Source organism: Bubalus bubalis, chromosome 18, assembly GCF_019923935.1.
Source record: "Bubalus bubalis isolate 160015118507 breed Murrah chromosome 18, NDDB_SH_1, whole genome shotgun sequence".
NCBI lineage: Eukaryota > Metazoa > Chordata > Mammalia > Artiodactyla > Bovidae > Bubalus > Bubalus bubalis.
Genome location: NC_059174.1, coordinates 38,358,172 through 38,382,737, shown reverse-complemented (window position 1 = coordinate 38,382,737; position 24,566 = coordinate 38,358,172). Strand labels below are relative to the sequence as shown.

Below are 24,566 nucleotides of genomic sequence, written 5' to 3'. Positions count from 1 at the left end.
AGATCAACAGATGCTTCAGACAGTAATTAGGAGACCAATATTCTCCCTGCATGCGTGTGTGCTAAGTTGCTTCAGTCATGTCCAACTCTGCGACCCTTTGGACTGTAACCCACCAGGCTCCTCTGTCCATGGGATTCTCCAGGTAAGAATACGGGAGCAGAGTTGCCATGCCCTCTTCCAGGGGATCTTCCCGACCCAGGGATGGAACCTGCTTCTCTTATGTCTCCTGCAAAGGCAGGCGGGTTCTGTACCACTAATGCCACCTGGAAAACCCCAATAATCTCCCTGAAGTTCCTCTAATATTTGTTAGACTTATGCCAAGGTGACTGTGATTTATGTCATTGTAAACTGATATTTTTTCCTAAAATTACATTTTATGACAGTTTGTTGCTGATATATGGAAATGATTGACATTTTGCTTATCAAACATGTGTCAAATAATCTGATTGTACTCTTTTATTAGGTTTAGTACTTTGTTAGATTTGTTTGGCATTTCTATATGAATAGTTATATCGTTTGCTACTTACTTATTTCCAATCCGTACCTTTCACTTGGTTGCTTGTCTTCTCATCTTTTGAACACATACATTTGAATTAAGAGAGTCTGTAACTAATCACTCTCCATAAATAAAAGGACTCGGTTCCTTTTTTTTTTTCATATTACTATTTTTAGTTCCTCTTTTTTTGTACCCAATGGCACCCCACTCCAGTACTCTTGCCTGGAAAATCCCATGGACGGAGGAGCCTGGTAGGCTGCAGTTCATGACGTTGCTAAGAGTTGGACACGACTGAGCGACTTCACTTTCACTTTTCACTTTCATGCATTGGAGAAGGAAATGGCAACCCATTCCAGTATTCTTGCCTGGAGAATCCCAGGGATGGCAGGGCCTGGTAAGCTGCCGTCTATGGGGTTGCACAGAGTTGGACACGACTGAAGTGACTTAGCAGCAGCAGCAAAATACATATTATTTTTATTATTTTCTTATATAAGTAGAAATTATTTAGATTTACCTATATGTTGGTCATTGTCTTTTTTCAGCATTGCTTCTTCCTGTCTTCACCTTGTTTCTGGCTTCAACTCCCTTCCTTCTGAAGAACATTCTTTAATTTTTTTTCCAGTGAAGGTATGTAAATGATAAACTCCAAGTTTTCATTTGTCTGAAACTGTCATTTAAAAAATCATCACTCTTGAATAAACATTTATAAGGACACAGAATTTCAAACTGACAGGTTTTTTTTTTTTTTTCTGTAGCATTAAGCCCTCTATTTTCTGCTGCTACTATTGTGAAATCTGCTGTAGATATTAGTGATCTAATTTTCTAATTGCTTAAAATTTTTCCTCTTAGTCTTTGGTATTCTGCAGTTTCACTACAGAGTATCTTGGAAGGAGTAAGTACAACTAAGGTTTTATTATACTACCTGATGATTCCTTCCTTACATCTGTACTGGAAAATTCTGAATCATTATCTCTTTGATTATTACCTCTCTCCGTTGGCTCTAATCTTTTCCTAAAGAAGTTGGATTGACTACATGGGGAGTTTAATCCTGCTATGTATCAACACTATGTTTAATGACTGCTACTTGTTGTAGATAGTTTATTTTGGCATTATATATTATTGAATCAAGAACTAATGGCTTTTATCTGTAAAATATACTCCCAAAGAGTTTTGTGTTAGTTTTCTCTAGGTGTTTTACTGTTCTAGGGCACATTTTTCGATTAATTTCTGCCTTTGGGAATTACCAGATCATGCAGGTACTATTTATCATGTATTCCTAAACTCATACATGGTACATCATTGTTATTATTTTAAATAAAAAATATCTTAAAAAAAAATTCAGTCCAAGACTGACAAGCTTCCTTGTTATTTCCCTGTGCAGTTGGTGTATTTTCCCCTTAATCTATCCTTTCAAAATGACATATCATTTAATGATTTAAAGGTCCTAGCTTTTAAAGGACAAGGTGTGAAGCAAGTGTTTAGTTCCAAGTCCTTGGCTTAAGGTCTCATCTTCAGTCTACTCAAGGCTGTTAACTCAAGCTTCTAGATTTCCAAGGCCAACAACTTCCACATCCCACCACATCCAACTTCTTGGGGCAACCACAACCTCCATTCACATGTTTATCACTCTGGTTATAAGTGTCTAGCTCATCTCTGAATCCTGAATATTTTTGTCATTTTTCTAGAAAGTAAGATATATATGCCAGAAGAAATACATTCTATTCTGTTTAGCATTACTAGATGATTGTAGCAGGAGGATTTCTAGATAATTTAGTCTACCACACTGCCAGATTCATAAGTCCCCTCAGCGTGTACTCTATTTTCTACTACTTCCAAACCCAAATCCTCTGCCCTGGTCAGGCTTTACTTCTTTCTAGTCCTTAATATTTATTTGTGTGTGCTAAGTCGCTTCAGTCATTTCTCACTTTTTGTGACCCTTTGGACTGTAGCCTGCCAGGTTCCTCTGTCCAAGGGATTCTCCAGGCAAGAATACTAGAGTGGGTGGTCATGCTCTCCTCCATGGGATCTTCGAGACCCAGGTATCAAACCCGCATTTCTTATGTCTCCTGCATTGGCAAGTTCTTTACCACCTGGGAAGCCCAATATTTATTTAATACTAATTTAACATTTCTGTGCTTTTGCTTCTGCTATTTTACTAACCTGAATACTCACTCTCCCCATTGCTTACCCAAATTCTAGTTCATTTTAGAGTCAGCTCCTCCATGAAGTTTCTTTTTTCTCCAGTCATCATTGACTTTCCTCTCCTCCAAATTCTCCTAGAATTGTACACTGTTCTTAGTTCTGAGTCACAGTTCAGTTCAGTTCAGTTGCTCAGTCGTCTCCGACTCTTTGAGACCCCATGAATTGTAGCATGCCAGGCCTCCCTGTCCATCACCAACTCCTGGAGTTCACCCAAACTCACGTCCATTGAGTCGGTGATGCCATCCAGCCATCTCTGTCGTCCCCTTCTCCTCCTGCCCCCAATCCCTCCCAGCATCAGGGTCTCTTCCAATGAGTCTTTTCCAACTCTTCACATGAGGTGGCTAAAGTACTGGAGTTTCAGCTTTAGCATCATTCCTTCCAAATAACACCCAGGACTGGTCTCCTTTAGAATGGACTGGTTGGATCTCCTTGCAGTCCAAGGGACTCTAAAGAATCTTCTCCAACACCACAGTCCAAAAGCATCAATTCTTCGGTGCTCAGCTTTCTTCACAGTCCAACTCTCACATCCATACATGACCACAGGAAAAACCATAGCCTTGACTAGACGGACCTTTGTTGGCAAAGTAATGTCTCTGCTTTTTAATATGCTGTCTAGTTGGTCATAACTTTCCTTCCAAGGAGTAAGCGTCTTTTAATTTCATGGCTGCAGTCACCTTCTGCAGTGATTTTGGAGCCCCCCAAAATAAAGACTGACACTGTTTCCACTGTTTCCCCATCTATTTCCCATGAACTGATGGGACCAGATGCCATGATCTTTGTTTTCTGAATGTTGAGCTTTAAGCCAACTTTTTCACTCTCCTCTTTCACTTTCATCAAGAGGCTTTTTAGTTCCTCTTCACTTTCTGCCATAAGGGTGGTGTCATCTGCATATCTGAGGTTATTGATATTTCTCCTGGCAATCTTGATTCCAGCTTGTGCTTCCTCCAGCCCAGCGTTTCTCATGATGCACTCTGCATATAAGTTAAATAAGCAGGGTGACAATATACAGCCTTGACGTACTCCTTTTCCTATTTGGAACCAGTCTGTTGTTCCACGTCCAGTTCTAACTGTTGCTTCCTGACCTGCATACAGGTTTCTCAAGAGGCAGGTCAGGTGGTCTGGTATTCCCATCTCTTGAAGAATTTTCCAGTTTATTGTGATCCACACAGTCAAAGGCTTTGGCATAGTCAATAAAGCAGAACATGTGATCTTCTATTATGTACTTTGTTTCTTTTGTCTTTTTTACACACTCAATTTCCAGACACTGAATTTGAAGAAACATGATGATGTTGTGGTTATTAAAGCACCAATGACCTAAGATATTTATTAAGTTATTGTTCTTTTCACATGCTAATTATAATTCATAACAATGTAGCAAATCTGTAATTTGTGTAGACCTCTACTTTGACAATATAGAAATGATCTTTTATTTTTAAAAAATAATAATTTTCTGTACTAAATCAACAGCAAATGTTGTCACACATTTCCAGTGAATAAAATTCTGCCATCAAATATCATTTGTGATTTTTAGAGTAATTTTACTATTTATGATAATATTATATGCCTTTCAGAGGAAAGTCTACATTACTTTATAGGTGGAAATTACAGACCTTTCACCTTTTAAAAATTGTGGAACCAGCAAAACATCTGAGAAAGAGAAAAGCTAAATAAAAATGCAATACAAAGTTATGTTGTGATGTGATATCTTCTTTGATGACTTGTATGTTGCTAGTTAACATTCTTGAGATCCCCTTTAAGATATTTTCATCCTTGTAAAACTTAAAACCTGGAAATCACCATTCATTGCATTCATTTTATTGGAATTTTCTTACTTTTTATAAGATTTGCTATGGATGGTCATATACTTGATTGGTGAACTAATTTCATCTTCTAAAATGAGGATTCTTGAATTCAAAGAACAATTGTGTTGTCCCCATAGCACCAGAACATCCCCACTTTTGTGTAATCCACAGTGAGATTTGCAGTTGGACTCATTCCTAGGGGATTAATCAGCTTTGGAACAGCCAGTGCTCATGCCAGATACAGACTGGCAGGAAGCTGATGAGGCAGCACAATGAATGATCTACCATAAAGGCCATGGGCAAGAGGTGGCCATTAGTCTAGAGCTCGGTAATGCACTCTTCAAGTACATTACTCACCAATCCATCAGGCAACCTACTACAGGACCGAGAGATTCCAGCGCTTTTAAATCTGTAATGCAATGGCTGCCAGCCTGCTCTACATGCCCTAGGTTACAAGGGCACAGTAGTGTGGGAGGAAGGCAATTCATTTGGTGTCATAGCCAGTATTTTTTCTATTCTTTCTTCTGTGTGTACTTAAGAAATAGGCTTTCCATTATCCACAGATTAATAGTGGAGAGAATGCTCTGGTGTCTCTATTAGCATTAACTACTGACAGATACTTTCCCAGTGCCTAATCGGCAGAATTTTCATTAGCTAAAATGAGAAAAACCTGTATAGGAAAATATATGTTATTTTTCATGCAAAATTACAGCTACATGAATTTTCTACTAAAATAGACTATCAAAACAAATCCAACTTGGTAAATAAAAGTCACAGACATATAAATATGTAAAAACTTAGCTGTAAATAAGAAGTAGCATTAAAAAAAATTCAGGCATCATTTACCATTTTAAAAGTCTCTCTATGCATATGCTATAATTATAATTGCAAGGGAAAATTCAGGCAAAAAAAAGTGATGTTTACTAATGATAAAATTTCCCCATTTTTAGCTTACAAAAATATGCAATTAAACAAACTACAGTTAAAGACAAAGAGAGAGGTCATTGGTTTAACTTAATTATAGTAGCATTATTTATCCTGATAGTACAACTTCCTACTTCTTTAGTGTTTCAATTTTTTTTTCTCTTTCATGATGATAGTAGATGTGATTTAATTTTTGAATGCTCTTACTTAGTAATGTGAAAGGTTGGCAAATCTATGTTCCCACTTTTTAAAAATATTTATTTACTTCAGCTGCATTCAGGCTTAATTGCACCATAGCATGTGGGATCTTAGTTTTCTGACCAGGGATCAAACCCACATCTCCTGCTTTGGAAGGTGGATTCTTAACCATTGGACTACTAGGGAAGTTCTGATGTTCCCACTTTTTAAAGTAGCTTGTAAGATCTGAGGGTGTGAGAAGCACAGATCCAGAGCATTCCGTGAGTGTAGCAGGGGAAAGGGAGAGGTGTTGTCTTAGTAGCAGTTGTGTCCTGCTAATGACCACCTGTGGGGTCAACATGGTGCTAATCTGATGGGAAAGGAGGGAATTAGGAATTAAGAATTCTTGCTTGAGAAAGACACTGTTAAAGAGAAGGTTTAAACATTGAATACAGTTGGTTAGAATCTCATTTGGGGGTTCACTACAACCCAAAAGTCTTATTCTTGTACGTATCCTTGGCATAGGCTTGGCAGATATGCAGATGAGAGAATAGGGGCAGTTTTAGTAGTTGTTTATGGCCAGTACCTGTTCTGACTGGTTGATGTCCATGGAATAGATGTCAATGATTAAGATTTTTTTAATATAGCCTCTAGTGTGTTGACATTCATTTAACTCAGCAGTCATTTTCTGAGCATACATCTAGGCACTAAATTAAAGAAAGAAAAGTACACATGGTTTCTAACCCTGAATCTCATGTAGTATACACATACACAATACATTTAGGTTGAACCATACGATTTTGCTGACATTCAACCTTGACCTATAAAAATGATGACTTGATATGGTTCAGCATAATACAGTTAAGTGTTGCTATAAAGGTATGCAAAAAATGCTATGATAGCACCCATGAGTGACCAAGTCTATGGGGAGGATGAGTTCACTGGAGATTTTTTTTTAATGGAAATAATATTTGAGTGGTATTAAAAATATAAGCAAGAAATATTCACTTAACAAAGGAAAGCATCTATGAGGGAAATAGAACAGAATAAGTAAAGGGATGGAGAAATGTGAAGCATTTATGACTTAGGTTTAAAAAGTTGGTGTTTCCCCACAGTGCTTATCCGTAACAAGATTGGCATTTTTTTTCCTATGCTTTTGAATCCTTTATATCTTGAGTGGATTTTGGATACTTTTTCAATTTGCCAAGTACTAGGAAGGCTATAATAGGTATCAATGTAGCAGGACCTTCCCCCATGAGCATTCATTTTATGATGATAAGATAGAAGAAAGCAAATGAATGTACCAAGGAGTATAAGAAGTAGTGATTGATGTCATGAGTATTACAGACAGCCTGGCTGTGGATTCCAGTTCCATTACTTACTCTTAGTGGGCCGTGGATAAGTTATTTAACCTCTCTTAGCCTCATTTCCCTCATCTATAAGATACATATAATAATATTATCTTCTACCTTCCATGATAGAACTTGTCTATTTCCTTTGTTAGAATACAGAAGTGGGTGGTGGGGGGGCGGGGGGCAGTCCTAAGATGACGGAGGCATAGGACAAGGAGACCACTTTCTCCCCCACAAATTCATCAAAAGAACATTTGAACGCTGAGTAAATTCCACAAAACAACTTCTGAATGCCGACAGAGTACATCAGGCACCCAGAAAAGCAGCCCATTGCCTTTGAAAGGAGGTAGGATAAAAGATAAAAAGAGAGACAAAAGAGGTAGGGACAGAGATCCCTCCCAGGAAGGGAGTCTTAAAAAAGAGAGAAGTTTCCAAACACCAGGAAACACTCTCACTGGCGAGTCTGTGGCAAGCCTTGGAACCTCAGAGGGCAACATAACTGGGAGGAAAAATAAATAAATTAAAACCTACAGATTACATGCCCAACAGTAACTCCCAGTGGAGAAGCAGCCCAGAGGCCTGCATCCGCCACTAGCAAGCTGGGGCTGGGCACAGAGGCGCGGGCTGCATTGCTTAGAGTAAGGACCAGGCCTGAATGCCCCGAGGACAACCTGAGAGAACTAACTTGAGATAGCTAACCAGACTGTGGGATAGCTACCCCACAAAAAGCCCTAAACTAAGACACCGCCAGGCTCGCTCACAGAACAAAGGACTGACTAGAGCTAGCCAACTGCGGACCAGCCCATCCCCCGCCGAAGACAGTAAGGCGAGGGCAGCCAGAGCCAGAAGGGTGCAATCGCGGCCCCAGAGAGGCATCATCTACCAAACTGCAAGCAGGCTTCGTTGCTAACCAAGACATCTTGGGATTCTGGACGGTTGACATCCACCTGAGAAGGTGCGCCCGTTATATACCCAGAAAACCGAGCGGCACGGACAGGGGAGGCGATAAGTCACAGCCACCGTGCTCGCCAAACACCTGGTCCACCTGAGCGGCTTGGACCTGGGAAGGGCACAAAACGCAGACCCAACCGAGTCTGTGCCTCTGAGGACTACCTGAGTACCTGAACCTGAGCGGCTTAGACCTGGGAGGTACATGCAGCCCAGGGCCGGCCTCAGACAGTTCCCAGCAGAGCACCCTAGAGCCTAAGCAAGGTAGACAGCGAAAGCACACATGCTGTGAGTGGGGGCAAACCCAGGGTGGCTGAGACACTGTAAGCACATGCCAGTGTTATTTGTTTGCAGTGGTCCTCCCTCCCCACAGCGCGACTGAACAAGTGAGCCTAAAAAAGTGTCCACCACCGCCCCCTTGGGTCAGGGTGGAAATTAGATACTGAAGAGACCAGCAAACAGAAGAAGCTAAAACAGAGGGAATCGCCCTGGAAGTGACAGGTGCAATAGTTTAAAACCCTGAAGTTAGCACCAACTACATAGGAAGGGGTCTATAGATCTTGAGAAATATAAGCCAGACCAAGGAACTATCTGAAAATGAACTGACCCCACACTGTCCACAACAACACCAGAGAAAGTCTTAGATATATTTTTACTATTATCATTCTTTAAATTAAAAAAAATTATTTTAAATCCTCTATTACTCCTTTAATTTTCATTTTTATAACCAACTATTACTTTGAAGAAAAAAAAGACCTTATTTTTTAAAGCAAACTTCATATATATATATTTTATAATTTTTGTGACTTTGTTTTTTTTCCTTTAATATTGTATTTTGGAGAATCCAACCTCTACTCTAGATTTTTAATCTTTGCTTTTTGGCATTTGTTATCAATTTTGTACCTTTAAGAATCCAATCTTCAGTACCCATTTTTACTTGGGAGTGAGATTATTGGCTTGACTCCTCTCCCCCTGCTTGGACTCTCCTTTTTCTCCACCAGATCGCCTCTATCTTCTCCCTCCCCCTTCTCTTCTCTACCCAACTCTGTGAGTCTCTTTGTGTGTCTGGACTGTGGAGAACACTTAGGGAACTGATTACTGGCTGGATCTGTCTCTCTCCTTTTGATTCCCCTCTTTATCCTCCTGGCCACCTCTGTCTCCTTCCTCCCTCTTCTCTTCTCTGTGTAACTCTGTGAACATCTCTGAGTGGTCCAGACTGTGGAGAGCACACAGGGAAGTGATTACTGGCTAGCTTGCTATCCCCTCTTTTGATTCCCCCTCTTCTCCTCCTGGTCACCTCTATCACCCTCCTCCCTCTTCTCTTCTCCATGTAACTCTGTGAACCTCTCTGGGTGTCCCTCACTGTGGAGAAACTTTTCATCTTTAACCTAGATGTTTTATCATTGGTGCTACATAGATGGAGAAGTCTTGAGGCTACTGTAAGAATAAGGCTGAAAACCAGAGGCAGGAGGTTTAAGTCTAAATCCTGAGAACACTAGAGAACTCCTGACTCCAGGGAACATTAATCGACAGGAGCTCATCAAATGCCTCCATACCTACACTGAGACCAAGCACCACCCAAGGGCCAAGAAGTTCCGGAGCAAGACATACCACACAAATTCTCTACCAACATAGGAACATAGCCCTGAGCTTCAATACAGGTTGCCCAAAGTCACTTCAAACCCACTGACATAACTCATTATTGGAGACTTCATTGCACTCCAGAGAGAAGAAATCCAGCTCCACCCACCAGAACACCGACACAAGCTTCCCTAACCAAGAAACCTTGACAAGCCACCCGTCCAACCCCACCCACAGCGAGAAACTCCACAATAAAGAGAACTCCACAAACTGCCAGAATACAGAAAGGACACCCCAAACACAGCAATATAAACAAGATGAAGAGGCAGAGAAATACCCAGCAGGTAAAGCAACAGGATGAATGCCCACCAAACCAAACAAAAGAGGAAGAGATGGGGAATCTACCTGATAAAGAATTCCAAATAATGATAGTGAAAATGATCCAAAATCTTGAAAACAAAATGGAATTACAGATAAATAGCCTGGAGACAAGGATTGAGAAGATGCAAGAAAGGTTTAACAAGGACCTAGAAGAAATAAAAAAGAGTCAATATATAATGAATAATGCAATAAATGAGATAAAAAACACTCTGGAGGGAACCAACAGTAGAATAACGGAGGCAGAAGATAGGATAAGTGATGTAGAAGATAAAATGGTAGAAATAAATGAAACAGAGAGGGAAAAAGAAAAACGAATTAAAAGTAATGAGGACAATCTCAGAGACCTTGAGACAATGTTAAACACCCCAACATTCGAATCATAGGAGTCCTAGAACAAGAAGACCAAAAGAAAGACCATGAGAAAATATTTGAGGAGATAATAGTTGAAAACTTCCCTAAAATGGGGAAGGAAATAATCACCCAAGTCCAAGAAACCCAGAGAGTCCCAAACAGGATAAACCCAAGGCGAAACACCCCAAGACACATATTAATCAAATTAACAAAGATCAAACACAAAGAACAAATATTAAAAGCAGCAAGGGAAAAACAACAAATAACACATAAGGGGATTCCACAAGGCTAACAGCTGATCTTTCAATAGAGACTCTTCAGGCCAGGAGGGAATGGCAGGACATACTTAAGGTGATGAAAGAAAATAACCTACAGCCCAGATTACTGTACCCACCAAGGATCTCATTCAAATATGAAGGAGAAATCAAAAGCTTTACAGACAAGCAAAAGCTGAGAGAATTCAGCACCGCCAAACCAGCTCTCCAACAAATGCTAAGGATCTTCTCTAGACAGGAAACACAAAAAGGGTGTATAAACTCGAACCCAAAACAAAAGTAAATGGCAATGGGATCATACTTATCAATAATTACCTTAAACGTAAATGGGTTGAATGCCTCAACCAAATGACAAAGACTGGCTGAATGGATACAAAAACAAGACCCCTAATATGTTGTCTACAAGAGACCCATCTCGAAACAAGGGACGCATACAGACTGAAAGTGAAGGGCTGGAAAAAGATATTCCATGCAAATGGAGACCAAAAGAAAGCAGGAGTAGCAATCCTCATATCAGATAAAATAGACTTTAAAACAAAGGCTGTGAAAAGAGACAAAGAAGGACACTACATAATGATCAAAGGATCAATCCAAGAAGAAGATATAACAATTATAAATAAAATATATATGCACCCAACATAGTAGCACCGCAATATGTAAGACAAATGATAACAAGAATGAAAGGGGAAATTAACAATAACACAATATTAGTGTGAGACTTTAATACCCCACTCACACCTATGGATAGATCAACTAAATAGAAAATTAACAAGGAAACACAAACTTTAAATGATACAATAGACCAGTAGACATAATTGATATCTATAGGATATTTCACCCCAAAACAATGATTTCACCTTTTTCTCAAGCACACATGGAACCTTCTCCAGGATAGATCACATCCTAGGCCTAAATCTAGCCTTGGTAAATTCAAAAAAATTGAAATCATTCCAAGCATCTTTTCTGACCACAATGCAGTAAGATTAGATCTCAATTACAGGAGAAAAACTATTAAAAATTCCAACATATGGAAGCTGAACAACACGCTGCTGAACAACCAACAAATCACAGAAGAAATAAAAAAAGAAATCAAAATATGCATAGAAACGAATGAAAATGAAAACACAACAACCCAAAACCTGTGGGAAACTGTAAAAGCAGTGCTAAGGGGAAGGTTCATAGCAATACAGGCATACCTCAAGAAACAAGAAAAAAGTCACATAAATAACCTAACTCTACACCTAAAGCAACTAGAAAAGGAAGAAATGAAGAACCCCAGGGTTAGTAGAAGGAAAGAAATCTTAAAAATTAGGGCAGAAATAAATGCAAAAGAAACAAAAGAGACCATAGCAAAAATCAACAAAGCCAAAAGCTGGTTCTTTGAGAGGATAAATAAAATTGACAAACCATTAGCCAGACTCATCAAGAAACAAAGGGAGAAAAATCAAATCAATAAAATTAGAAATGAAAATGGAGAGATCACAACAGACAACACAGAAATACAAAGGATCATGAGAGACTACTATCAGCAAGTATATGCCAATAAAATGGACAACGTGGAAGAAATGGACAAATTCTTAGAAAAGTACAACTTTCCAAAACTGAACCAGGAAGAAATAGAAAATCTTAACAGACCCATCACAAGCACGGAAATTGAAACTGTAATCAGAAATCTTCCAGCAAACAAAAGCCCAGGACCAGACGGCTTCACAGCTGAATTCTACCAAAAATTTAGAGAAGAGCTAACAGCTATCCTACTCAAACTCTTCCAGAAAATTGCAGAGGAAGGTAAACTTCCAAACTCTTTCTATGAGGCCACCATCACCCTAATACCAAAACATGACAAAGATCCCACAAAAAAAGAAAACTACAGGCCAATATCACTGATGAACATAGATGCAAAAATCCTTAACAAAATTCTAGCAATCAGAATCCAACAACACATTAAAAAGATCATACACCATGACCAAGTGGGCTTTATCCCAGGGATGCAAGGATTCTTCAATATCTGCAAATCAATCAATGTAATACACCACATTAACAAATTGAAAAATAAAAGCCATATGATTACCTCAATAGATGCAGAGAAAGCCTTTGACAAAATTCAACATCCATTTATGATAAAAACTCTCCAGAAAGCAGGAATAGAAGGAACATACCTCAACATAATAAAAGCTATATATGACAAACCCACAGCAAATATCCTAAATGGTGAAAAATTGAAAGCATTTCCCCTAAAGTCAGGAAGAAGACAAGGGTGCCACTCTCACCACTATTATTCAACATAGTTTTGGAAGTTTTGGCCAAAGCAAAACTCTTTTGCTGTTCTTTTTCAGAGCAGAAAAAGAAATAAAAGGAATCCAAATTGGAAAAGAAGAAGTAAAACTCTCACTGTTTGCAGATGGCATGATCCTCTACATAGAAAACCCTAAAGACCACTGGAAAATTACTAGAGCTAATCAATGAATATAGTAAAGTTGCAGGATATAAAATCAACACACAGAAATCCCTTGCATATCTATGTACTAACAATGAGAAAACAGGAAGATAAACTAAGGAAACAATTTCATTCACCATTGCAATGAAAAGAATAAAATACTTAGGAATATATCTACCTAAAGAAACAAAAGACCTATATATAGAAAATGATAAAACACTGGTGAAGGAAATCAAAGAGGACACTAATAGATGGAAAAATATACCGTGTTCATGGATCAGAAGAATCAATATAGTGAAAATGAGTATAATACCCAAAGCAATCTATAGATTCAATGCAATCCTTATCAAGCTACCAATGGTATTTTCACAGAGCTAGAACAAATAATTTCACAATTTGTATGGAAATACAAAATACCTCGAATAGCCAAAGCAATCTAGAGAAAGAAGAATGGAAATGGAGGAATCAACCTGCCTGACTTCAGGCTCTACTACAAAGCCACAGTCATCAAGACAGTATGGTACTGGCACAAAGACAGGAATATAGATCAATGGAACAAAATGGAAAGCCCAGAGATAAATCCATGCACCTATGGACACCTTATCTTTGACAAAGGAGGCAAGAATATACAATGGAGAAAAGACAATCTCTTTAACAAATGGTGCTGGGAAAACTCGTCAACCACTTGTAAAAGAATGAAACTAGAACACTTTCTAACACCATACACAAAAATAAACTCAAAATGGATTAAAGATCTAAACATAAGACCAGAAACTATTAAACTCCTAGAGGAGAACATAGGCCAAACACTCTCCGACATACATCACAGCAGGATCCTCTATGACCCACCTCCCAGAATATTGGAAATAAAAGCAAAAATAAACAAATGGGACCTAATTAAAATTAAAAGCTTCTGCACAACAAAGGAAACTATAAGCAAGGTGAAAAGACAGCCTTCAGAATGGGAGAAAATAATAGCAAATGAAGTAACTGACAAAGAATTAATCTCAAAAATATACAAGCAACTCCTGCAGCTCAATTCCAGAAAAATAAACGACCCAATCAAAAAATGGGGCAAAGAACTAAACAGACATTTCTCCAAAGAAGACATACAGATGGCTTACAAACACATGAAAAGATGCTCAACATCACTCATTATCAGAGAAATGCAAACCAAAACCACAATGAGGTACCATTTCACGCCAGTCAGAATAGCTGCGATCCAAAAGTCTACAAGCAATGAATGCTGGAGAGGGTGTGGAGAAAGGGGAACCCTCTTACACTGTTGGTGGGAATGCAAACTAGTACAGCCACTATGGAGAACAGTGTGGAGATTCCTTAAAAAACTGGAAATAGAACTGCCTTATGACCCAGCAATCCCACTGCTGGGCATACACACCGAGGAAACCAGAATTGAAAGAGACACGTGTACCCCAGTGTTCATCGCAGCACTGTTTATAATAGCCAGGACAAGGAAGCAACCTAGATGTCCATCGGCAGACGAATGGATAGGAAAGCTTTGGTACATATACACAATGGAGTATTACTCAGCCATTAAAAAGAATACATTTGAATCAGTTCTAATAAGGTGGATGAAACTGGAGCCTATTATACGGAGTGAAGTAAGCTAGAAAGAAAAACACCAGTACAGTATACTAACACATATATATGGAATTTAGAAAGATGGTAATGATAACCCTGTATGCAAGACAGCAAAAGAGACACATGTATAGAAGAGTCTTTTGGACTCTGTGGGAGAGGGAGAGGGTGTGATGAAATGGGAGAATGGCATTGAAACATGTATATTACCATATGTGAAACAAATCGCCAGTCCAGGTTCCATGCATGATACAGGATGCTTGGGGCTGGTGCACTGGGATGACCCAGAGGGATGGTATGGGGAGGAAGATGGAGGAGGGTTCAGGATGGGGAACACGTGTACACCCGTGGTGGATTCATGTCAATGTATGGCAAAACCAATACAATATTGTAAAGTAAAAAAAAAATAAAAAATAAAAAAAAATAAATAAATGTTAAAAAATAAAATTAAAAAAAAAGAAAGAAAATAGAAGTGATTTTATGTTTCCAGTTCCTATCTGTAGCATATAAAACATTAAGAGATAAATTTTTTTGGACATCTTTCCCTTCAAATAAAATGTCCCCCTATTTTCAACAAAGTGGGACAAGTTAGAGCTCTCAAGTAGGAAAACTGCTCTTTGAAATTTCTGGGCTACCTCAACACTAGAAATATTGGCTCTTCCAGTACTACATGCAGTTAAGTCAGTATTTATGATGAGTCCAGGGATTTTGTCCTAGGGGGAAAAAGTGTCCTGCAACCAAACAACTAAATATTCTGGATAAAAGATTTACAACATCCTTTTAAATATATAGCCGAGCTCACAATAAAGTAAGAAACATCCTTAGAGGCAAAGAACTAAGCAGAAGCATGAATCCAGAGAGGTAAACATGCTAAAGCCAGCGGCTGCCCTGAGGGCATCTGCCAATCCCCAGTAACCCAGAGCTTTTTATTTGAGAAGTTGGAATGGAAACCCCAATGTAAAATCAGGATTCTGGGAGACACACCTTCAGTGAAAGAGTGAACCAGAAATTTTTCCCTGCAAAAGAGAAATAATAAAACTTCTGTTTTGCCTTGGCTGTGGTTGGAATGGATAAAAAGTCTCTCCTCATAGTATTTTTAATAGAGTGACATACAATTTATAATTCAAACAGGGAATCTTCTGGGAGTGGAAGAAGGTATTACCGTATTAATAATTACATCAGGACAAAGGACATTTTAATTGGGATTATTGGGGCAAACCAGAATGTATGAGCATCCTAATTATGACCACAGGTTAGTTGTCACATGAGTATTGGGACTGAAATCACACTAATTATACGGGTTGAAAAATAAGCAAGCTGAGTAATTCTTGGTTGATAATTCTTTCCAGGCACCCAGCAGGAAGAAATCTATATCCATTCTAGGAAAATGTATCCTCAACCCTGGCCTCATAGAATTTGCTCAAAATCCCAGTTTACATGATCTTGTGATGGAAAATAAAAAAGAAAAATCACAAAACTCATGAGGAAACAAGATACTGCAAGCAAGAGGCAGCATAAATAACAAAGAGAGAAAGCTGATGAAAAAATACTGTATTTCAAATAATGGAATTGTATAATTCAGATTATAAAATAAGTACATTTAATATTTGTAAAGAAATAAAGGAGAGAATAGAAATATGAGCCAGATATAAGAGAATACAAAATACGACCAAAGACTAAAGAGAGTTTTTTAAAAGAGACAACTATATTTTTTATGGAAAAAATAATTAAAATTTAAAATGCAATGAACAAGTAAACCATCAGATTTGACATAGATAAAAGGAGAATTAGTGAACTAGAAGATAAAACTAAAGAAATTAGCTAGAATAAAACATAGCAAGAGACAGAGGTGGAAAATATTAAAAAGAAGTTATGATATGTGGAGAATTAGGTTTAATAACCTATAATTCACAGTTTTTAAGTGTGATAATAAATAAGGTAAGAAAGACATCTCTTTAACTGTCTTTAAGTTAAAGAGATAATTACTGAGAATTTTCCAGGAATGTTGAACTACATGAATCTTTAGAATAAGAAAGTATAGTGATCCTGAGAAGAATAAAGAAATCTACATATACATTTTACCTCACCTGAGTGAATCTACAAAGCACCAAATATGAAAAGAGGGTCTCCAGAGCAAACAAAGGGAATGACAATTTACCATGGAAGAAACAATACTGATATCTGGCTTCTTAATTGCAACAATGGAAACTAGAAGCCAAGGATACAATATATTTAAATTATTGAGAGAAAATAACTTGCAACCCAAAATTATATTCTGAGGAAATTATCTTTAAAGGATGAGGCTAAAATAAAGACATTTTAGACAAAAACTGAGAGTTTATGAGCTGACTCTCACTGGAGAATTAATTATTCAGGGATGTACCTCAAGGGGGACTTCCCAGGTGGCACAGTAGTAAAGAATCTGCCTGCCGATGCAGGAGACACAAGAGATGCAGTTTCGATCTGTGGGTCAGGAAGATCCTCTGGAATAGGAAATGGCAGCCTGCTCTAGTATTCATGCCTGGAAAATTCCATGGACAGAGGAGCCTGGCAGGCTACAGTCCACCAGGTCACAAAAAATCAGATATAAGTGAGTGAGCACACATAGACACATACCTCAAGAAGTTTTTAAAAAATGACCCTAGAAAGAAAGTATATGGTGCAATAAGAAATAGCAAGCAAAAAAACTGAACGATCAAAAAAGGTAAACATAAGATATGGGTGTGTCTAAATCAACACTGCCTTATCAAATGATAAAATTAGGTTTCTACTTCAGGCAGTACTGGAATAAATGATACCAAGCAAATCTTTCAGCTGAAAACAATTATACATTCTGGAAGACAGATAGAAAGGAAGAAAATAGCAGACGGACTCATTTATAGACATAAATCTAAAAGTGAAAATTATCAAGTGAAAAACTCATCAAACTGTATACTTAAGACATGCACATTTCACTGTATGTTAATTTTAGCTTAAAAAAAGAGCTATAAAATATTAAATTCCAGTTGGTAGGCTTGCTTTTTGCCATGATATGAGTTAGTAATTTGAAAGGAACTCTTGTGAATTCTAGGCTAGAACAAATGAGTAAATATAGTAAGGATAAAACAAGCTAGATTTCTCACTGTTGAAGAAGGGAGTTTCAATTATGGAAAGGTGGAAGACTAGAATTTAACATATGGCATTAAATACTATATGTAAAAATAAACTCAAAGTGGATTAAAGACTTACATGTAAGACCTGAAACCATAAAACTCCTAGAAGACAAAGGCAGTATGTTCTTTGACACTGGTCTCAGCAATATTTTTTGTATGTCTCCTTGGTTAAAGGAAACAAAAATAAACAAAAAAAACCCAGTCAAACTTAAGAAAAACTGCATAGTGAAGGAAACAATCAATAAAATGAAAAGGCAGCTTATTAAATGGAAAAAGACATTTATTTTCAAATGATATATCTGATTAGAGTTTAATGTCCAAAACATATAAAGTAGTCCTAAGATTCAGTGTGAAAAAATCCGATTAAATAAGGGGCAGAGGAAACAAATGAACATTTTTCTAAAGAAGACATAGAGATGTCCATGGTCAACAGATATGAGAAGATGCTCAAAGTAGCTAATCATCAAGGAAATGTAAATCAAAAACTCACACCCCTGTTAGAATAACTATTATCAAAAAGAACAGAAATGACAAGTGTTGATGAGGATATGGAGAAAAAGGAACCTTTGTGCAATGTCGGTAGGAATGTAAATTGGCACAGCCACTGTGGAAAACAGCATGGAGTTTCCCTAAAAAATTAAAAATGTAACTCCTATGTGATCCAGCAATTCCCCTCCTGGGTATTTTTTTTCAAAAAGATATAAGCAGCCAGTGTTCACTGTAGCATTGTTCACAAGAGCAAAGATATGGAAACAACCTAAAAGTCCACTGACAGATAAAGAAAATGTGGTATACACATGCAAAGGAATATTAGTCAGCCATAAAAAGAATGAAATCTAGCCATTTGACACAACATGGATGGACCCGGAGGTATTATGCTAAGTGAAAAAAGTCAGACAGAGAAAGACAAATACTGTATGTTTTCATTTATATACAGAATCTACAAAACACAGCAAACAGACAAATAGAACAGACTAACAGATACAGAGAACAAACTAGTGGTTGCCAGAATGGGGGTTGTGTTGGGGGATGGGCAAAATAGGTGAAGGGGATTAAGAGGTACAAACTACCAGTTGTAAAATAAAAAAGTCACAAGGATGTAATGTATGGCATGGGAAACATAGTCAATAATATTAAGTAAGTAAGTAAGTGAAGTCTCTCAGCCGTGTCCAACTCTTTGCGACCCCATGGACTGTAGCCTACCAGGCTCCTCTGTCCATGGGATTTTCCAGGCAATAGTACTGGAGTGGATTGCCATTTCCTTCTCCAGGGGATCTTCCCAACCCAGGGATCGAACCTGGGTCTCCCGCATTGTAGACAGATGCTTTACCGTCTGAGCCACCAGGGAAGTTGAGCCACTAGGGAAATTCACTTCACTCACAATAATATTACAACAACTTTTTATGGTATGTAATCTATAAAAATATTGATCACTATGTTGCACATATGAAACCAATAAAATACTGTAAGTTAATTGAAGTAATATTGTATTTCAATTTTTTAAAAAAGATTTCATTTAAGATGAAATATGATGTGCATAATGCATACACAGATAATGACACATAATAAACACTCAACATGCACTAAAACAGAGACAACTTACTAAAAAAACAGATTAGTATGATAACACTTCAGTATTCTTGCCTGGAGAATCCCCATGGACAGAGGAGCCTGGTTGGCTACAGTCCATGGGGTTGCAAAGAGTCAAACATGACTGAGCAACTGAGCATAGCACATGATAACATGTACATTAAATAACTATGTTGCATTCATATGGGGTGCAAAAGCCTCTAAGGTGGCAAAAACAGAAATTAATTAAAACACTGGTGTGTTAAGAAAGAGGATGGCTTTAATGTCCGGACCAGCACTGTCCAACACAAGTTTCTGCAATAACGGAAATGTTCTATAGGAGAGTGCTAGTCTAGACATTTGCACTGTCTAATACAGTAGCCACTAGATATATGGCTTTTGAGCACTTGAAATAAAAGACAGTACAACTGAAGGGCTGAAATTTAAGTTACATTTACTTTTAGTTAATTGAAATTTAAATAGCCACATGTGTCTAATGCCTATTCGTCAATACAGGTCTAGACAACACATCTTGTTATAAATATTGTAGTTTTTCAATTCCTTGCTTATATACTTGGCACATAACTCAAAAGAAGTTTAAAGCATAATGCCATTGCTATAATAAATCTCTTACTATTTCTATTTACTTTTGTAAACAAGTTTTCTCAGGGCTTACAATAGCAAAACAAAAACAGAAATAAACATTGATTCAGTCAGTCAGTAAAATTCATATATAGACACATGAATTAATTGGGGGAAAAATGTCCCAGGTACCTCATTAACAGATGGGTTTTGATTAAAATGTACTTTTTGCTTCAGTCAGTCAGTTCAGTCGCTCAGTTGTGTCCAACTCTTTGTGACCCCATGTATCACAGCACGCCAGGCCTCCCTATCCATCACCAACTCCCGGAGTTCACTCAAACTCATATCCATCGAGTCGGTGATGCCATCCAGCCATCTCATCCTCTGTCGTCCCCTTCTGCTCCAGCCCCCAATCCCTCCCAGCATTAGGGTCTTTACCAATGAGTCAACTCTTTGCATGAGGTGGCCAAAGTACTGGAGTTTCAGCTTCAGCATCAGTCCTTCCAATGAACACCCAGGACTGATCTCCTTTAGGATGGACTGGTTGGATCTCCTTGCAGTCCAAGGGACTCTCAGAGTCTTCTCCAACACCACAGTTCAAAAGCATCAGTTCTTCGGTGCTCAGCTTTCTTCACAGTCCAACTCTCACATCCATACATGACCACAGGAAAAACCATAGCCTTGACTAGACGGACCTTTGTTGGCAAAGTAATGTCTCTACTTTTGAATATGCTATCTAGGTTGGTCATAACTTTCCTTCCAAGGAGTAAGCGTCTTTTAATTTCATGGCTGCAGTCACCATTGCAGTGATTTTGGAGCCCCCCCAAAATAAAGTCTGATACTGTTTCCACTGTTTCCCCATCTATTTCCCATGAAGTGATGGATCCAGATGCCATGATCTTCGTTTTCTGAATGTTGAGCTTTAAGCCAACTTTTCCTCTTTCACTTTCATCAAGAGGTTTTTTAGTTCCTCTTCACTTTCTGCCATAAGGGTGGTGTCATCTGCATATCTGAGGTTATTGATATTTCTCCCGGCAATCTTGATTCCAGCTTGTGCTTCCTTCAGCCCAGCCTTTCTCATGATGTACTCTGCATATAAGTTAAATAAGCAGGGTGACAATATACAGCCCTGATGTACTCCTTTTCCTATTTGGAACCAGTCTGTTGTTCCACGTCCAGTTCTAACTGTTGCTTCCTGACCTGCATACAAATTTCTCAAGAGGCAGATCAGGTGGTCTGGTATTCCTATCTCTTTCAGAATCTTCCACAGTTTATTGTGATCCACACAGTCAAAGGCTTTGGCATAGTCAATAAAGCAGAAATAGATGTTTTTCTGGAACTCGCTTGCTTTTTCGATGATCCAGAGGATGTTGGCAATTTGATCTCTGGTTCCTCTGCCTTTTCTAAAACCAGCTTGAACATCTGGAAGTTCATGGTTCACATACTGCTGAAGTCTGGCTTGGAGAATTTTGAGCATTACTTTATTAGCGTGTGAGATGAGTGCAATTGTGCGATAGTTTGAGCATTCTTTGGCATTGCCTTTCTTTGGGATTGGAATGAAAACTGACCTTTTCCAGTCCTGTGGCCACTGCTGAGTTTTCCAAATTTGCTTAGTAACTATTAAAATTTGGGTAATATATTTGTTTTGATTAACTGTGTATAAAAATAATTGTGATGCTAAAAATTTTAATACAAAACAAATCTTAGCCTAGAGCAGAGATTTCCAAACTTTCTCAGCTTACAGGGCCCTTAGTGTTGCAGTTGTTTTCTTCCTTATTCACCTAGGCTAGAAGAAAGATCTCAACAATTTAATAGTGGTAATTCAGGTCATGCCCAACAGATGTCGCTGTTTTTCTCTCAAAAATTCGAAATACCCTGCAGCGCACCTGTGAATTGACTGTTGTGCCAGGGGTGCCTCTGTGTACAGTTTGACATCCACTGATCTACAGTCTTTGGCATTAAAAAAACAAAGCGGCTGGCAAATCAGCATAAAGGAGTATTTTATATCCCAATGTTAGGAGTAGCTTTTAGGAGTGACTAATGGAAAACATAGAGGACACCAAGAAAAAGGTAGATTTTAAGAATTCACAAAGATTACAAATAATTTGGGGGCAAGCTAGTAGTGAATGGTATGATTAAATAGGCATCCACAAATGTATTTTGAAGTTTAGATTAAGTATACCATAATAAAAATAGCATCATCGACTCAATGGACATGAGTTTGAGTAAGCTCCAGGAGTTGGTGATGGATAGGGAAGCCTGGCGAGCTGCAGTCCATGGGGTTGCATAGAGTCGGACAAGACTGAGCAACTGAATTGAACTGAATTGAATTGCAGTTGAACTGAATTGAACTGAATAGAAATAGAATAATTGAACTGAATATATAAACAGAATATATATATATATATTCATTCATCTATTTCTATTATAACAGGGGATATATGCAATATAACAGGGAAACATTTTTAATTGTTAGGTTTGTAAAAAGCTGCATTTAACTTACAAAATAAGCTCACATCCCATCTTCCAACTCTGAAAGCTGCTTGTGGTCACATACTGAGGTGATTATTTGAGTAGCTATTCTTTGTAGCTTGAGTAGACCATGGTAAGAAAATTTCCACTCTGGGAAAGGTTTAAATGAATGAATGAGAAAGACAGAGTGAAAAAAAAAATACTGTGAACTGGAAAAGAGAAGTACAATGGATGGAAAACAATGTTAAGGAGAGTATAGAAGAAAGAGAAGGGGTTAAGGGTTAGTGGGCTTCTCTGGTGCCTCAGATGATAAAGAATCTGTCTGCAATGCAGGAGACCGGGGTTCAGTCCCTGGGTTGGGAAGATCCTCTGGCAAAGGGAATGGCTACCCACTCCAGTATTCTTACCTGAAGAACGCCATGGACAGAGGAGCCTGGCTGGCTGTAGTCGATGGGTTAACAGAGTTGGACATGACTGAACGACTAAACACATTTTCACTTTCACTAAGGGTTAGCAAGTGTTTCTTCGAATCTACAAAATGAGGATAGTTGTATTTTTCCTATTATAAATATTCTCTCTGGCATGTTCTATAAACAGTCCCTATCTACAGTTAGTCAGTAGTTTGTGGAAAAAGGAGTTCCTCCAGAATAACGGACATAGACATATAAAGTCATATCAGAATGAAATATCTCTAGTTAAACACATACATTTATTATTAATAAAATATTAAGACAGTTTATTCACCACTGAAACCATAAATATTTTTTATAATAAACTTGGCAGAATTTGAGTGGAGTAGATATCTTGATTTGTTGATTACTGCTCTGCATTATGAGAGATTGTTCCATGACAAACTAAGGAGTTTTCCACCAATAAGACTTAAGAGCACAGAAGTTCCCATCTTCAAATGGCTTATGTGGAAGTAATTTTTCCAGTCATAATGTAAAATTTGAGAAACTCAGGGTTCTCTGAAATGACTTCCTTGTCCGAATTAACTTTTCCCCACTCTGTTTTCATTTTTAAAGAAATGTATACAATTAGCCCATCTTTCAGTTCCTCATCAGTACACAGGGGACAGTAACAGTCGTTTCACTGAGTTGTTGCAGAAGTAAAGATACAGTCTGGGCAAGCCTCTGCAATGTCATAAAATGTAAACTGTCAAAGATATTATTTTTCCACTGTCTCTCTCTTGCTTTGGCTTAAATGAAACACTGTCTCTTCAGGTTCTTAATGGTGGACTGGAGGTCTACCTTTGTAGATTTTTAGAGATGAATTTATGGTATTGTGGATTATATGAGAATTTAGAGATTAAACAATTTAAACTCTCTCTGCTATGCCCATCACTAGTTAATTTTATATGATTCTGGGAATTTCCTAAAGTTAAATTCTAAATTTTTCATTCACACTACCTTTCTGAATGTTCTAGATGAATCTTGTGACTTCACATATTATTAGTTTGGGCTATCATATACTCATCTACAAATACACTTCTTATCTTCTAAATCTCTATACAGCATTGTTCATAAAACACTTTTAATTTAAATGCCACAACTCCTGAAACATATTGAAAATCAAGTCCATCTCTCTCCAAGAGCTATCTTTACAAATTTTCCCATAATTATCAACAACCTCTTCAGTGTTGGGCTTCCCAGAGAGCTCAGTGGTAAAGAATTCACCTGCCAATGCAGGAGACACAGGAGATGTGGGTGTGATCCCTGGGCTGGGGAGATCCCTTGGAGAAGCAAGTGGCAACCCATACCAGTATTCTTGCCTGGAGAATCTCAAGAAAAAGGAGCTTGGCGGGCTACAGTCCATTGGGTTGCAAAAAGTCAGATACAACTGAGCAGCTGAGCATAGACACACCTTCACCTTTGGTATTTCTAGGCCCATAACCTTGGTATCATCCTAATTTTTAATTTTTAGTTCTATTTTGACCTTTAGTTATAAATTCTGCTACTTCTCCTTTGTAATAACTTTGAGATTCACTTTTCCATCAACATCATCTATTCATCATACCCTTACTCCCCAATTTTGCTACTTCCCAGCTCTCAGACCTAAACTATCTCATGTGTGGATTACTATAATGGCCTAATAGGAATTCTCCTCATCATTCAACTTTTCCCATACCAACCAAACATTGAGAATATTTGTATGGTATTATTTATGCTTCATCCCACGTATCCATGGTGGTTGGTTGCCTATTTCTTATTTTGTAAAATCATGATTAGTAAGCACATCACTCAAGGTTCTTCATCACTGGAATTAT

The 24,566-nt window shown here is 38.0% G+C and overlaps 1 long non-coding RNA gene across 2 annotated transcripts in view; it reads right to left on the bottom strand.

Annotated features, from left to right (window-relative positions):
• Nucleotides 1-1,001: 1,001 nt before the first annotated feature.
• The window catches only part of LOC123330436, a 248,184-nt gene continuing 224,619 nt past the window's right edge, over nucleotides 1,002-24,566 (bottom strand). Inside the window, exon 6 of one of the 2 annotated variants that reach the window (XR_006546378.2) lies at nucleotides 1,002-1,163. This is a non-coding gene — a long non-coding RNA (uncharacterized LOC123330436). The remainder of the gene's footprint in view (nucleotides 1,164-24,566) is intronic. The other variant, XR_006546380.2, reaches the window with a different exon arrangement.